The 17248-nt window shown below is 36.1% G+C and overlaps 2 long non-coding RNA genes across 2 annotated transcripts; one reads left to right on the top strand and one right to left on the bottom strand.

Moving 5' to 3' along the window:
* Window positions 1-767: 767 nt before the first annotated feature.
* LOC137013092 (uncharacterized) lies at window positions 768-3764 on the bottom strand. The gene is made up of 3 exons (XR_010893657.1): window positions 3485-3764; window positions 2210-2286; window positions 768-1101 (listed from the first exon to the last, which is right to left on the bottom strand). It is a non-coding gene; the product is annotated as an uncharacterized lncRNA (long non-coding RNA).
* An 8846-nt stretch (window positions 3765-12610) lies between these two features.
* LOC137013333 (uncharacterized) lies at window positions 12611-16234 on the top strand. The gene is made up of 3 exons (XR_010893698.1): window positions 12611-13054; window positions 13323-13481; window positions 15002-16234. It is a non-coding gene; the product is annotated as an uncharacterized lncRNA (long non-coding RNA).
* Window positions 16235-17248: the final 1014 nt, after the last annotated feature.

The raw sequence follows: 17248 nt of genomic DNA, 5'->3' as shown, positions 1-17248 counted from the left end.
GTGATGGTTGACTTTCTACAACTTTCTCCCATTTCCCGACTGCATCTCTGGAGCTCAGCCACAGTGATCTTTGGGTTCTTCTTTACCTCTCTCACGAAGGCTCTTCTCCCGCGATAGCTCAGTTTGGCCGGACGGCCAGCGCTAGGAAGGGTTCTGGTCGTCCCAAACATCTTCCATTTAAGGATTTTTGAGGCCACTGTGCTCTTAGGAACCTTAAGTGCAGCAGAAATGTTTTTGTAACCTTGGCCAGATCTGTGCCTTGCCACAATTCTGTCTCTGAGCTCTTCAGGCAGTTCCTTTGACCTCATGATTCTCATTTGCTCTGACATGCACTGTGAGCTGTAAGGTCTTATATAGACAGGTGTGTGGCTTTCCTTATCAAGTCCAATCAGTATAATCAAACACAGCTGGACTCAAATGAAGGTGTAGAACCATCTCAAGGATGATCAGAAGAAATGGACAGCACCTGAGTTAAATATATGAGTGTCACAGCAAAGGGTCTGAATACACACTAAAAACTCCTGGGTCAAAAATAACCCATAATGGGTTATTTTTGACCCAAATCCTGGGTTAAAAAGGGACCAACTAATTTCTGGGTTATTTCAACCCAGAAAAATGGGTTATTCTTTTTGACCCAACTTCTGGGTTAAATACCTGACCCAAATTTTGGGTTAAAATAACCCAAAATTGTAGTTAATATAACCCAACTTTTGGGTCAAAAGAACAACCCCAATATCTGGGTTGAAATATCCCAGAAATTAGTAGGTCCCTTTTTAACCAAAGGTCAAAGGTCAAAAATAACCTAACTTGGGTTACTATGCCAGTATGCCTTATTTCAGAAAATAAAACTTCAGAAACTTACACACTTCAAGCACTTTTACATTTTTATTGCATTAAATTAAATTAAACTCTACACACTTGGACCTATTTATCTTAGGTCACACTGTAATAACATTAGACATTAGAAAAAATAGAAAAATAAACAACTCATTTTCTCTCAAACATTTGACAACATTCAATAACTGGATTGAACTTGAGGGACAAGATTTTTGATAGTGTCCTCATCTAAGAGAAGAAATGCCTCCTCATCTATGTCTTCACCTGAAAGACAGAAAACAAGACAACATGAGTATTGTTAATAAGTCGAGACAATTGTGAACCACTCACCAGACACTCTTTGATTATCAAGCTAATAAATAATCACTCTTAAGGGAATGCTGTTGGTTTTTTTTTTTGTTTTGTTTAAAAAAAAAAAAAAAAACGTGGCCCAATTTGCTAGTTAACTAATGTGGTTCTTTTGCAGCATTACCCATTTTGTGTGAATGACAGTCTATACTGTCCATCTTTTTCTTTCATTAACAAGTGTAATAATGACATTAATGCAAAGGTGAATATCTGGCCCATTATTATGCATAACAGCTTAAAGACAAGGCACAAGTATCTTTTAACTATAAGGGTTATTATAGAGATGCATTCCCCACTGTCAAAGAAGTTGTGACTGTCACAAAATCTTACACTGACACATTTAAGCCATATTCAAGAAAAATATTTAGGTATAGAGAGATGATATGAGGGCAGTTAAAGGGATAGTTCACCCAAAAATGAAAATTTGATGTTTATCTGCTTACCCCAGGGCATCCAAGATGTAGGTGACTTTGTTTCTTCAGTAGAACACAAATGATGATTTTTAACTCCAACCGTTGCAGTCTGTCAGTCTTATAATGCGAATGAATGGTAACACAATTTATAAGAGTCAAAAAATATGCTTAGACAAATCCAAATTAAACCCTGCGGCTTGTGACGACACATTGATGTCCTATGACACGAAACGATCGGTTTGTGCGAGAAACCGAACAGTATTTATATAATTTTTTACCTCTAAAACACCACTATGTCCAACTGCGTTCAGCAATCGCTTAGGTTTCTCACACAAACCGATCGTTTCTTGTCTTAGGACATCAATGTGTCGTCACGCGCCGCAGGGTTCAGTTTGAATTTGTCTAAGCATATTTTTTGACTCTTATAAATTGTGTTACCATTCACTCGCATTATAAGACTGACAGACTGCAACGGTTGGAGTTGAAAATCATCATTTGTGTTCGACTGAAGAAACAAAGTCACCTACATCTTGGATGCCCTGGGGGTAAGCAGATAAACATCATATTTTCATTTTTGGGTGAATTATCCCTTAAAGAGTAAAAACGCTCACCTCTAAAATTCTCTATCAGCCCAGACATCCGCCACTCAGTTAGCTTATCAGCGACAAAGCTGTCCATTTATAATGACCTGAAGAAAACATAGCAATAGAGGTTAGCAACAATTTGAAGACTTGAAACGCTTCTTTAACTCTCACTACTTAAGACAGTAGGGCACTGTATAATATGATAAGCACAGCGCAGCTGGTTAACATAACTATTGTGTAGCCTCGTCGCTCTAGCCGCGGCTAAAGGGGGTCGCACACCGGAAGAGAAGCGTATTTAAAATTCAAACACATTATTCTCTATGAGTGTACACACACCGGCGGGCGCCATTCGGCGTCTGTCCGCGGCGCCCAGCAACGGTTCGGGACCTTGTTCAAAATCCTGCAGCGCCACAGAGCGCCATGTACATCGATTTATATTAAATTTACACTTATTTGTCTCAAATCGTCGTTAATGTATATACTGACTTCACCATGTGCTGCAATATAAATTTAGTTTTACATTAATTTACAGAAATCAGCTGCTTGAATGAAAATTGCTGATGTTATTGGATTTTCAGGTGATATTCTCAATTCATTCAGTTAACGGACGCTCTGAGGTAAAGTGTTCAGACTGCAGACTCAGCAACGGTTGTATTTAATTATACAGTACAATCATAACATACTACTGACATTATCTTAATTTCATAATGTCCTAAAACATAACAATATTGCTGGCCATAAACTGAGAAAGTACGCGATACCTTGAGTTGTCCTAGACGCGGCGCAGCGCGGCGCTTCTCGTCCGGTGTTCGACCCCCTTAACGCGGCATGAAGTCGCCACTAGCTGCACTGTGCTTATCGTATTATTACCAGTATTATAACAATGAGATAAGTACAGCACAGTTTATGAAAAATAGAATTTAAAGACCGTGTAAAGTGAATTCAGTCATTTTCTTCTAAACACATTAAATAGATCATACGTTTCTCGATGTGTAAAAAGCACAACCATTTTGACACCTAATTTCATGAACTTATCGTTATTTTTAATCATTCAAATTTGGCTGGGTGGTTAATAACACTTTCTTATTTAGTCTGACAAACTCAAAACACATATTTATTTTGACTTTACACGGACTTTAAACTAGTTAGATGTTGTCGCGATATCCGTGGGCGGCTACGTGCTAACCACAGAATTACCACGGTAAGCCATGGTCATTTTTTCAACAGATGGTGCTAAACTAGCAACGGGGACATGGACACAGAAAAGTTTACGTTACATTGACACTGAAAATACTTGCTTACCTTGAACACGCGATGAAGTTGCACCGAAGAAGCCCAGGCCAAAACGGATCGAGTGCGTTCAAGTTCAAGTGACGGTTGTTTCAAACGACTGTTGTGAGAAAATTCCAGAACAACAGCGAGGGCGGGGGGAAGGGGCGTTAACCCAGAACATGGGTTACTCTTTGAAAAATAACCCAGAAACCTAAACAACCCAGGAATTGGGTCAAAATATTAGCCCTATAACCCAGAAAATGGTTACTCTCTGAAAAAATAACCCATAATTTTAACCCAACACAAATAACCCAGAAAATGGGTTAAAGAAATAACCCAGGAGTTTTTAGAGTGTACTTAGGACCATGTGATATTTCAGTTTTTCTTTTTTAATAAATCTGCAAAAATGTCAACAATTCTGTGTTTTTCTGTCAATATGCTGTGTGTACATTAATGAGGAAAAAAAATAAACTTAAATGATTTTAGCAAATGGCTGCAATATAACAAAGAGTGAAAAATTTAAGGGGGTCTGAATACTTTCCGTACCCACTGTATATATATATATATATATATATATATATATATATATATATATATATATATATATATATATATATATATATACATAATGTGTGTGTGTGTGTGTGTATGTATATTTACAACCTTTTTTGTTAGATGCAATTAATCATGACTAATTGATTTGAGAACACTTAATTATGTGTGTGTATGTGTGTGTGTATACATATAGAAACACACACACATACATATATATATATATATATTTACAAACTTTTATGTTTAGATGCGATTAATTGATTTGACAGCACTTTCGAGGGTGTTCAAAGGTGGTTGCTATGACATTGTTAATGGTCGCTAGGGTGTTATGTGTTGTTGCTTTGGCATTGTGGATAGTCACTAGAGTGTTGCTAGGGTGTTCTCAGTGGTTGTTAAGGAGTGGCAAAGCAGTCTGCAGGGTGTTTTGGTTTAAAAATGTTACTTTTGACTTTTGTATGAACCTTTTATTATTTGAAACCGTTCCTTGTCCTGCAGTTTAAGATTATTAAGCAATAAATTATGTCATTGTTTTCAGTATCTTTAATCAAAAAGGGATGCTGGGTTTCATATTTATGAGCCTAACTGGAAAAATTATAGTAATCATCATTTGCAATGTCTTTACTTTTTTAGTTTCTTTAACGATAAGGAGTAAACAGGCTTAAACGTTCGTTTCAGTTAGTCTTCGGTCAAACCTTACAACACATCACGCTGTGTGTCTGTTTCTGTGCGGATTGCAAATCACTGGGGTTTGTGGGAATCATATTTCTCAATATTTCAGTAAACGGCTCAGACAGGATGATGCAGTCTGACGACACACACATACTGAATAAAACCGTCCCTCAAGAGCTGAACACATCATTACAGGAGTTTAATGATGGTTGTTTTTAGATTAGGAAGAATTTGGCTTCTTTGCTTTGCAGCTGCATTTGTTTTTTCAACATTTTCCTCTCAACCTCGCTTATAACAAAACAAAACGTGCTAATCATAATTTTCACTAAAATACCATTGAGTTAAATCATAATAAATGTACATGACATCTTCTCCAAACAGTGTAAGTAGAAGCTTCAGAATATTTTTTGTCTTTTGAATGTATTATTTAATGATTGGTGGCTAACATGAATTATTAAACAATAGCTTTACTCTATAGATTTTTTAAAAACTCTGAATCATACAAATGATGCAGGACAAGCTACACACCAACAATTAGGGAAACTACTAGGGCTGGGACAATACATCAATTCTCATTTTGATATTTTCTCTCTGTCTGGAATCGATTTCTGAGCTTAGTTTTAACAGCAGATGGCGCTCTAGGCTACTTTTTAACGGCACACTCAAATGCTCATGGAGAAGACTGCTGGACAGCGCTCGTGCATTCAGCTGAGTCATGTAAGTGGTTAAACATACTTGCACCTCGGCTCGAATTAATGTAAACACTGCGAACACCCTTGTAATTAAACCTTTTGAATTTTATGAATGATTAACTTAGGTTTAAGTGGTGTGTGTAAATGAACTGGAAGCAAGCAGAGTACTGGTGTTTCTAAAGCACATAGTGCCATCTGCTGTTGAAAACATAGATCAGAATCGATTCAAGAGAGGATCGCGATACATCGGAAAATATCGCTAATCGAGAAGCGATGTATTGTCCCAGCCCTAGGAACTAGTAATAATAATGCTTGACTTAGAAAACACCACTAACTTTGGTATTTTGGCAGAAATAGTCAAAGAGTGGAGATAAAACATCGACAGGGGAGATGTAAACATTATTTGTAGGAAAAGCAGCGATATTACTTAAAACATGCATACATATAATATACATAGGCTATGTAGTATAATTTTAACTTACCTCTGTATCTTCTGTCGGCAGTTGCGCCAGTCGAAATGTACAATAACTAAAACCTAATAAAATAAAAAACTAGTAAAAATGAAAACACACAACAAAAGTAGCCTACTAAAACATGAACTAAAATTAAAATGAAAACAGAAAATATACAAACTAAATCAAAATATTAATAAGTACTATAATAGTATCTCAATGACACTAAAATAACTATGAAGCCATGGACTCTTTGTTTTTGTGATTATCCTGTTGAACATCACTGTTCTTTTAATGTCTGTCCAGTAGGGGGTGTTACGTCACAAACGTTCAGTGTTCTGATCCAGGGTCAGTTTATCTTCACCCAACCGCTGCTAGAACATGTTGTGAGGAAAAACTCCTTAACTGGAAGAAAATCAGCCTGTTAAAACAAACCGCATTTGTGTGTTAGTGTCGCCCTGATAAATGAGATAACCCAAATCCACAAGCCACTGTCATAAACACTCTGCTTTCTTTAGCCTGTGTGTGTGTGTGTGTGTGTGTGTGTGTGTGTGTGTGTGTGTGTGTGTGTGTGTGTGTGTGTGTGTGTGTGTGTGTGTGTGTGTGTGTGTGTGTGTGTGTGTGTGTGTGTGTGTTCTGTCTGGAAGTGAAAACACTTGTAATGTGTAATACTTTGTGGAAACACTACCATTTAAAAGTTTTGGGGAAGTAAGATTTAAAAAAAGAAAAAGAAAGTAAGACACATTAAATTGACCAAAAGTGAAATTTATAATGTTACAAAAGATTCTATTTCAAATAAATGCTGTTCTTTTGAACCTTCTTTTCATCAAAGAATCCTGGAAAAAATGTATCACACTAGTGTAAGTCTGACTGTGGAGAAGAAGGTGATGTCATCACAGACTCTCTCTGGACCATTTAATGGTGACCATAACAGTATTTTATTAGTCATTAGAGTATTTCATATCTGTAGTTCATATGTCATCCTTCACTGTTCAGCGGTCTGAGGAGAAATTGTTCAGAAAGATTCAGCATGTGACCATTTAGAGCTGTTTTCGTCTCTCCCTGTCTTATATTTTCTGTGACGGTGATCTCAGATTGCAGCTCTGCTGTGAGAAATCGTTCATCACGCGTTTTTTCGTTTTGTCTGATGATGAGTTTGTCAGAAGGATTGCTGACTGCGGATATCGACCTGCTCTTTTCTTCGCTCTCAGTGCAGAGAGAAACGACCTGAAATTGATTCTCAGTCCTCGACACACACTGATTCTGCCACTGTGTCTGTTTCACCGTCCTGGAGGAATCGTATAGATTTATTGTCTTAAGAGACGCAGTTTTACCCATGCAGACTGCTGTAGAGATCAAAGAGCTGCAATGAAATTATTTGTGCACTACATAGTTCTGAGTACAAAGTCTTTATATATATACGGTTTGTGTCTACATGTAATCTAGCTAACTGGTGTAGCCTCATTGGCACATTTGTCATATCTATCATACTATTGTCTATGGTATATGATATGATATGATATGATATGATATGATATGATATGATATGATATGATATGTGATATATATGGGCTGCACTAATCTTAATGAAGCATGGTATTTAGGAGAGAAGAGAAAAAAGAAAGTAGCCTATATTTTGCATTAATAAATTGTTTTATTTATTTATTTATTTTTATATTAATATGTTTTTTAATATGTTATTTGTAATTATGTATATGAAAATTTAGATAAATTATATATATATAAAAAAACGTGTGTGTATGTATATATATATATATATATATATATATATATATATATATAAATATATAAGGCATGTGACGGTATCAAATTTTCATGTTGTGATAATTGCTGAATTTTTTATCACGGTATTGAAATAAGTTGCAAAAAAGTGTTGTCATAGTATAACAGGTTTAACAAAAAGAATTCTGAACATTTAAATACAATAACGCAGTACACAAAAAATTATAAAGTAAAATGTTTCAAACAGATTAAATTGCTAAAGAATTATAAAGAACAACAGAAAATAAGTATTAAGTATTTGGTGCTGTGATGAACAATATTGAGATTACAAAAAAATGAATGGCTTTCATTCAGTGCTTCTCCTTCACTCCTTCCACCCTGTGCTTTCTCTTGCATGTTGGGCTTTTTTACATTTTATATGGTTGATGGGGAAAGTATTCTTAAAATACATTATAAAAATTTAAATAAATCATAATAAATAATTATTTACGGTATTTTGAAGTGTCCACGATAACAATATTGTGCATATTCATTATCATGAAATATCGTGTTATCAATTATCGGCACATGTCTAATACACACACACACTTTGTCATTATTGTTATTTATAAATGTGTGAATATAAAATTTTTTATCTAAATTTATTTTATTTTTTATTCTAATTTTCATGGGCATGGTTTACTGTTTTGTTCCTTTGAATTGCTGAATTGTGCGCACCATTTACTATTTCGTTCCCTCAATTTGCTGAATTGTGCGCACCATTTACTATTTCGTTCCCTCGATTTGCTGAATCATGCGCACCATTTACTATTTCATTCCCTCAATTTGCTGAATTGTGCGCACCATTTACTGTTTCGTTCCCTCGATTTGTTGAATCATGAGCACCATTTACTATTTCGTTCCCTCGATTTGCTGAATTGTGCGCACCATTTACTATTTCGTTCCCTCGATTTGCTGAATCATAAGCACCATTTACTATTTCGTTCCCTCGATTTGCTGAATTGTGCGCACCATTTACTATTTCGTTCCCTCGATTTGCTGAATCATAAGCACCATTTACTATTTCGTTCCCTCGATTTGCTGAATCATGAGCACCATTTACTATTTCGTTCCCTCGATTTGCTGAATTGTGCGCACCATTTACTATTTCATTCCCTCGATTTGCTGAATTGTGCGCACCATTTACTATTTCGTTCCCTCGATTTGCTGAATTGTGCGCACCATTTACTATTTCGTTCCCTCGATTTGCTGAATTGTGCGCACCATTTACTATTTCGTTCCGTCGATTTGCTGAATTGTGCGCACCATTTACTATTTCGTTCCCTCGATTTGCTGAATTGTGCGCACCATTTACTATTTCGTTCCCTCGATTTGCTGAATTGTGCGCACCATTTACTATTTCGTTCCCTCGATTTGCTGAATCATAAGCACCATTTACTATTTCGTTCCCTCGATTTGCTGAATCATAAGCACCATTTACTATTTCGTTCCGTCGATTTGCTGAATCATGAGCACCATTTACTATTTCGTTCCCTCGATTTGCTGAATTGTGCGCACCATTTACTATTTCGTTCCCTCGATTTGCTGAATTGTGCGCACCATTTACTATTTCGTTCCCTCGATTTGCTGAATTGTGCGCACCATTTACTATTTCGTTCCCTCGATTTGCTGAATCATGAGCACCATTTACTATTTCGTTCCCTCGATTTGCTGAATCATAAGCACCATTTACTATTTCGTTCCCTCGATTTGCTGAATCATAAGCACCATTTACTATTTCGTTCCCTCGATTTGCTGAATTGTGCGCACCATTTACTATTTCGTTCCGTCGATTTGCTGAATCATAAGCACCATTTACTATTTCGTTCCCTCAATTTGCTGAATTGTGCGCACCATTTACTATTTCGTTCCCTCGATTTGCTGAATTGTGCGCACCATTTACTATTTCGTTCCCTCGATTTGCTGAATTGTGCGCACCATTTACTATTTCGTTCCCTCGATTTGCTGAATTGTGCGCACCATTTACTATTTCGTTCCCTCGATTTGCTGAATCATGAGCACCATTTACTATTACATTCCCTCGATTTGCTGAATTGTGTGCACCATTTACTATTTCGTTCCCTCGATTTGCTGAATCATGAGCACCATTTACTATTTCGTTCCCTCGATTTGCTGAATTGTGCGCACCATTTACTATTTCGTTCCCTCGATTTGCTGAATCATAAGCACCATTTACTATTTCGTTCCCTCGATTTGCTGAATCATAAGCACCATTTACTATTTCGTTCCCTCGATTTGCTGAATTGTGCGCACCATTTACTATTTCGTTCCGTCGATTTGCTGAATCATAAGCACCATTTACTATTTCGTTCCCTCGATTTGCTGAATCATAAGCACCATTTACTATTTCGTTCCCTCGATTTGCTGAATCATAAGCACCATTTACTATTTCGTTCCCTCGATTTGCTGAATCATAAGCACCATTTACTATTTCGTTCCCTCGATTTGCTGAATTGTGCGCACCATTTACTATTTCGTTCCGTCGATTTGCTGAATCATAAGCACCATTTACTATTTCGTTCCCTCAATTTGCTGAATTGTGCGCACCATTTACTATTTCGTTCCCTCGATTTGCTGAATTGTGCGCACCATTTACTATTTCGTTCCCTCGATTTGCTGAATTGTGCGCACCATTTACTATTTCGTTCCCTCGATTTGCTGAATTGTGCGCACCATTTACTATTTCGTTCCCTCGATTTGCTGAATCATGAGCACCATTTACTATTATATTCCCTCGATTTGCTGAATTGTGTGCACCATTTACTATTTCGTTCCCTCGATTTGCTGAATCATGAGCACCATTTACTATTTCGTTCCCTCGATTTGCTGAATTGTGCGCACCATTTACTATTTCGTTCCCTCGATTTGCTGAATCATGAGCACAATTTACTATTTCATTCCCTCGATTTGCTGAATTGTGCGCACCATTTACTATTTCGTTCCCTCGATTTGTTGAATCATGCGCACCATTTACTATTTCATTCCCTCGATTTGCTGAATTGTGCGCACCATTTACTATTTCGTTCCCTCAATTTGCTGAATTGTGCACACCATTTACTATTTCATTCCCTCGATTTGCTGAATTGTGCGCTCCATTTACTATTTCGTTCCCTCGATTTGCTGAATTGTGCACACCATTTACTATTTCATTCCCTCGATTTGCTGAATTGTGCGCTCCATTTACTATTTCGTTCCCTCGATTTGCTGAATTGTGCGCACCATTTACTATTTCATTCCCTCGATTTGCTGAATTGTGCACACCATTTACTATTTCGTTCCCTCGATTTGCTGAATCATAAGCACCATTTACTATTTCGTTCCCTCGATTTGCTGAATCATAAGCACCATTTACTATTTCGTTCCCTCGATTTGCTGAATTGTGCGCACCATTTACTATTTCGTTCCGTCGATTTGCTGAATCATAAGCACCATTTACTATTTCGTTCCCTCAATTTGCTGAATTGTGCGCACCATTTACTATTTCGTTCCCTCGATTTGCTGAATTGTGCGCACCATTTACTATTTCGTTCCCTCGATTTGCTGAATTGTGCGCACCATTTACTATTTCGTTCCCTCGATTTGCTGAATTGTGCGCACCATTTACTATTTCGTTCCCTCGATTTGCTGAATCATGAGCACCATTTACTATTACATTCCCTCGATTTGCTGAATTGTGTGCACCATTTACTATTTCGTTCCCTCGATTTGCTGAATCATGAGCACCATTTACTATTTCGTTCCCTCGATTTGCTGAATTGTGCGCACCATTTACTATTTCGTTCCCTCGATTTGCTGAATCATGAGCACAATTTACTATTTCATTCCCTCGATTTGCTGAATTGTGCGCACCATTTACTATTTCGTTCCCTCGATTTGTTGAATCATGCGCACCATTTACTATTTCATTCCCTCGATTTGCTGAATTGTGCGCACCATTTACTATTTCGTTCCCTCAATTTGCTGAATTGTGCACACCATTTACTATTTCATTCCCTCGATTTGCTGAATTGTGCGCTCCATTTACTATTTCGTTCCCTCGATTTGCTGAATTGTGCACACCATTTACTATTTCATTCCCTCGATTTGCTGAATTGTGCGCTCCATTTACTATTTCGTTCCCTCGATTTGCTGAATTGTGCGCACCATTTACTATTTCATTCCCTCGATTTGCTGAATTGTGCACACCATTTACTATTTCGTTCCCTCAATTTGCTGAATTGTGCACACCATTTACTATTTCATTCCCTCGATTTGCTGAATTGTGCGCTCCATTTACTATTTCGTTCCCTCGATTTGCTGAATTGTGCGCACCATTTACTATTTCGTTCCCTCGATTTGCTGAATTGTGCACACCATTTACTATTTCATTCCCTCGATTTGCTGAATTGTGCGCACCATTTACTATTTCGTTCCCTCGATTTGCTGAATTGTGCGCACCATTTACTATTTCGTTCCCTCGATTTGCTGAATTGTGTGCACCATTTACTATTTCGTTCCCTCGATTTGCTGAATTGTGCGCACCATTTACTATTTTGTTCCCTCGATTTGCTGAATCATGAGCACCATTTACTATTTCGTTCCCTCGATTTGCTGAATTGTGTGCACCATTTACTATTTCGTTCCCTCGATTTGCTGAATTGTGCGCACCATTTACTATTTTGTTCCCTCGATTTGCTGAATCATGCGCACCATTTACTATTTCGTTCCGTCGATTTGCTGAATCATGCGCACCATTTACTATTTCGTTCCCTCGATTTGCTGAATTGTGCGCACCATTTACTATTTCGTTCCCTCGATTTGTTGAATCATGAGCACCATTTACTATTTCATTCCCTCGATTAGCTGAATTGTGCGCACCATTTACTATTTCGTTCCCTCGATTTGCTGAATCATGAGCACCATTTACTATTTCGTTCCCTGGATTTGCTGAATCGTGTGCACCATTTACTATATCGTGCACATGATTTATAAGACTGAGGGAACGACTTAGTAAAGCATGCACACGCCTACTATTTTTTTTCCTGCATGTCATGTGCAAGGCTCCGTAGTTTTACAATAATGAGAATTGGGGGTTAAAATGTGCTTAGTTGTCATGAAAATAATGTCACAATGCAAACACATAACCTCCTGAATCCTCTTGAATAGAACAGCCAATCCATACTCCAATAGTTAGTACAGTGAATGTTTATTATGCATTTTCTTGTGTGATAAAGATCTATTTTCAATCCGACTGTATTTGCAGACCATCCTCACATCAACAAAATCAATTTCATGTGTTTGTACAGCCTGATCTCAACACATCAGTAACACAATCACTGAATCATCTCAGGAACTCTGCCATACAGACACGTTACTGCAGTAACCAGTGATTGAACCCTTGCCAAATAATGTCTGTTTGTCCTGCAAAAGAAACACACTAAAATGAGAAGGTTAGTGAAGAAAGAGCCCTAATCGTTTCAATACAGATGTTCATTGATCGATTAATGTGTTTCCACACCCAACTGTGGCCTTTTGCTCTGGGATGGAATGAGATTTTATGGATCATTGTGTTTTTCCAACTCGCACTCCAGGAGCACAAGGGAAACACAGCCCTTGTTACACCCTGCGTTTGTAAAGCAGCTACACAAAGGCTTTTTGTATTGTGTTTGTGCCTTTATGTGTGTGTACGTGCCGTAATGTGTGTTCGGCTCTTATCAGAGGAACACCTGCTCACTGCAGAGAGAGAGAGAGAGTCCTGCACGAGCGATTCAGCCCGTCTTCAGTGATCTGCGGGTTGTCGCGTGAGCACCCATGTGTGAGGAGACTTGCAGTGTGTAGCGCCCTCTAATGGAGAAAAATCAGACGGCATCCACAATGGTTAGTGGGATGAGTAATGGTTAGTGGGAGGGATTCTTGATTCTTCCTGCAACAGGAAGTGACCTGTGCCATCAGATCAATTCAGAATAGCATAATACTATTTTCTGAATGCAATACGGATGCATGATTTGTGGAACATGTATGTACATATATATATATATATATATATATATATATATATATATATATATATATATATATATAAATATATACACACACACACATTTAGGTTAGATACGAGTAATTGTAAAAAATTATTTGACAGCACTTATACAGACACACACACATATATAAATATATATTTATATAAATTGTTTATATAATTCATGTAAGCTTTTTCATTTATTCATATGTACTTTTATGTTAGATATGCTTAATTGCAATTAATCACTTAGACAGCACTAATATATATATATATATATATATATATATATATATATATATATATATATACATGCACACACACACACGCACACATATATTTATTTAAAGAAACTTAATTTATATAATTTATGTACTTTTATGTTAAATTAATTTATTTTTATGAACTTTCAGGTTAGATACAATTAATCATGATTAATCGATTTGATAGCACTAATATATTTATGTTAGATACGATTAATCATAAAAAAAATATTTGGCAGCACTTATACACACATTTATTTATTTAAATTATTAATTTATTTAAATAATTTATGTAAGTTTTTTAATTTATTCATATGTACATTTATGTTAGATACGATTAGGCATGATTAATCAATTTGACAGCACTAATACATTATACACGCATATATATTTATTTAAATAAACGTATTAATTTATATAATTTATGTATGACAGCACTAATATATATATATATATATATATATATATATATATATATATATATATATATATATATATAAACTTTTATAATTGTATTTATTTTATATTATATTTATGTAATTTATGTAAGCTTATTAATTTAACTTATTAATTGTTTCTTTTTTATATTTTATTTTGTAATTCTCATTTTTTATTATTTTTTATTTTATATTCATTATTACTTAATTCATTATTCATTATTATTATCACTAAATTAAAATTTTAATTTAGAAATATTACTTTTATGATATTTTACTGTAAAATAAAAAATGGTCTTATTTTTATTTATAATAAAAATAATACTTTTGTTTTACAATACAACTTTAAAATTACAATATTATTTATTGTGATTTTAAAAATCACAGGAAACCTTTAAAGCTTCTCTTTTACTGGTTTTAAATGCTTCTTAATGTACCATACTGTTTAAAATGGCTGATAAGGCTTTCTGTTTCACATAACATGTTTGAAATAGAATGCAGTACATACTGTAGAGTAAGCAGTACACTAATTCTGATCAGAGAAAGAGGCGGAGCTACTCAGAATGGTCCTGTCAATCATTGACTGGGATTCCAAACACACAGAGGCTTCACTGCAGTTTAGTATGCTAAACTAATTCAGTAATTTAGTTAAGTATAATGTCTTATTGCTTTAGACAGGTGTGAAATGTGACTCTGCATGAGATAGATGAAGATATCTGCTGATGAACGAGAAATACGGAAAACTGTTGTCCATGTCAAATGAATTAGCCTGAATAACTGGCTGCAGATCTGGAATGCTGCGTGTTCGTCAGCCACCCGGGAATGTTGTGACCTTCTGTGCGACAGGAGAAGCCAGCTCAGCGATTTTCCCTAACGGATTTACAATCATCATCCACATGAGTGGAATCTGTTCCCCCTGCTCAAATAAATCAACCATGCATGACACTCACACACACACACACACACACTCACACACACACACACACACACACACACACGCACTCACACACACACACACACACTCAACACAAACACAATCAAACTAGATAAAATGACACTGCAAGACAAGCACATTTAATGAAACAATTTGTTTTTATATTCCTGAGCAGGATTTGATTGTCAATGTCTTTATGCTATGAATGCAGTGCACTAGTGTTTTGAGCAGTTGCCAGGGTGTTGCTATGCAGTTGCTATAGTTGGGTTCCCAAATACTTGCTAAGCATGATGCATAATAATGGTGTTATCAGAAGTCATAATAATTAGCATGACTTCTCAAGATCCATTGCTGGCTGTATAGAGTTCTTGAGTTACTTTATATGGCATCAGGCATCCTGGTGGTTTGAAATTGAAGTTTTTATTTTTTATTTTGAAAGTGCATGACTAGTAAACACACACACACTGCACACACACTCGCACATCCACTTGCTTTGAATAAGCAGATAAAAACAGCAGTATAGAGATGCCATCTTTGTGAAGTGTTTTTGCTGGCTGTTATGAGCGGCTCACGCTGTGTGTGTTTATCTGCTGTTGTGAATATATTCTCGTTGTCTTTAATGTCTGTCTGTCTTTAAATGACTCCTGGGCATTAATGGAAAGTGAAACCGCACAACGGTAATGACCTGTTACACATCCATCGATGACAACAAACATCTCAGGCGGAGGGATGATGTTTTCTGCTCGGTTTTAAAACAGAAATCTGATTGGATGAAATAGTTGATGCGCACATGTGAATTGTCGTGAACTATGTTTCTCTCCAGAAGAGCTAAATATATACTGTGAAATAATAAATGCAATTATTTATTGGACATTTTATCATCATATTCACATACTGCTGATGTATAAAAGCAACAAGATATTGTTTTATTTGAATAGCGTATATATTGACAATAAACATTGTTTTAAATTCTTACTCTTAATGTGTATGGCATTATATATATTTACAATACGTTATTTACTATGTTTAAGATGATTTTAGCCTGCTGTGCCGGTATAGTGGGACACTTGCCTTTTTTCCTATTACATATTTTAGTAACTAATCATCATAAATTAGGTATGATTTGAAAGCATAAATACTCAGAATTCATCCTGTAAAAACTGTTTTAAAATTAGACATTGTGTTACCATGGAAATGGTACTTCAAATCCTTTTAGCGGCTCAATTTTTGTGATACTTCAACTTCAGATTTGGAACACAACTTGGTTAGACACGTGGCTTTGATATTCTTGCTATTTCAGAGTCCAAATTATTTTGTAAAATGTATATTTTGTTGTTTTAGCAAATCGAGGGGAACGTCACGCGTGACCTTTCCGCCGTCATTACATAATGCGTGGCGCTTCACAGAGTAGTGCAAGAAGAGCATTTGTGGTTAAAAAGTATATACATTTTATTTATTTTTTTAGAAAATGACTTATCATTTTGCTCCTCAGAGCTCTTTGAAGCTGCACTGAAACTGACATTTGGACCTTCAACCCGTTGAACCCCAGTGAAGTCCACAATATGGAGAAAAATCCTCGAATGTTTTCCTGAAAACCTTAATTTCTTTTCGACTGAAGAAAGAAAGACATGAACATCTTGGACGACATGGGGGTGATGAAATTATCAGGAAACTTTAATTCTGAAGTGAACTAATCCTTTAAGTGATCCTCAGGATGTCAACATTAAATCAAAACCCTGTTTATGCTTTAAATACATAGTCTTACTAGACCTCTTATTTTTTTAACCATCATGTGGAGACACTTTTTACCAATCAGTCCAATACATTCTCTATGATTCTGCTCTATGTTTTGTTCTTGTTTATGCTGTTTTATGGGTTGCAAATGCTGCAGTTGTTCTTCAGTAAAAGCAGTTATTGGTTTAAAAAGTAATCAACTATTGTAGAATCATCATCTGACTGCAGATATAATACTATATGATGTTTTACTAACA

Source organism: Chanodichthys erythropterus, chromosome 22 (genome assembly GCF_024489055.1).
Source record: "Chanodichthys erythropterus isolate Z2021 chromosome 22, ASM2448905v1, whole genome shotgun sequence".
NCBI classification, from domain to species: Eukaryota; Metazoa; Chordata; class Actinopteri; order Cypriniformes; family Xenocyprididae; genus Chanodichthys; species Chanodichthys erythropterus.
This window is presented reverse-complemented; position numbering and strand designations above follow the sequence as displayed.